Consider the following 756-nt stretch of genomic DNA (forward strand, 5'->3'; position numbering starts at 1 on the left):
TTTGTACATCTTCTACCTATGTGCCTTGAAAGGAAATGTGAAAAATCTCCATAATGGCACACTTTTAAAAATGTATTGTTCTGAGTTTGAGGCCAGCCTGGTCTACAGGTTAAGTTTCAGGACAATCAGGGTTACACAAAGAAACCCTGTCTCAACCACTCCCCACACGTATTGTTATTTTAAATAGTTATAAAGAATTCAGTGAGCAGTTTGTTATTATTAACATTTAAATATAAAATGTTTACATCATTTCTTCATATATATTCAATGCAATTTCAATTTCCTAGTGACTTTTCTTTTGGATGCAATATCATTTGTTTAAAAAAATAGATGTTGGCAAGCAGTTAAGTCAAGCAGGTTCCTTTACTCTTAGGAGCCTTCTGTGCAGTGGCTCTAAACACCCCTCCTTGGTAGTGTAGCAGCCTATTTCTTATATGGACTGCCCTAAGGGACCTTGGAGACAATGTTCTAGTATATTTATGTCTCTGATCTCAATACTGTTCCCAGTCTAGGTTCCTGACAGGTAGGTGAGATGCCTCTGGAAAACCCCAGGACACAATGGTCAGAAGTCATGTTGGCCAGATCATCATGTACATTCACCCTAAGCCCTGCATAGGACCAAATTCAGGCTCCTTAAGCTACCAGGAGATTCATCTCTCAAAGAAATGGGACTTCTCTGAAGATATGGTAGCTGAGAAGCAGCTTATCCCTGATAGTTGTGATCAACTATATGCCCAGCCACAGTCCCCTGAAGCA

At 39.7% G+C, this 756-nt stretch overlaps 1 non-coding gene across 1 annotated transcript; it reads left to right on the forward strand.

Annotated features, from left to right (window-relative positions):
• The first annotated feature begins 334 nt into the window (after nucleotides 1-334).
• On the forward strand, nucleotides 335-466 carry LOC127224779 (small nucleolar RNA SNORA70). Its single transcript, XR_007834739.1, has one exon. It is a non-coding gene; the product is annotated as a small nucleolar RNA SNORA70 (small nucleolar RNA).
• The last annotated feature ends 290 nt before the right edge of the window (nucleotides 467-756 follow it).

Source organism: Phodopus roborovskii, unplaced genomic scaffold (assembly GCF_943737965.1).
Source record: "Phodopus roborovskii unplaced genomic scaffold, PHOROB, whole genome shotgun sequence".
In the NCBI taxonomy this organism is placed as follows: Eukaryota; Metazoa; Chordata; class Mammalia; order Rodentia; family Cricetidae; genus Phodopus; species Phodopus roborovskii.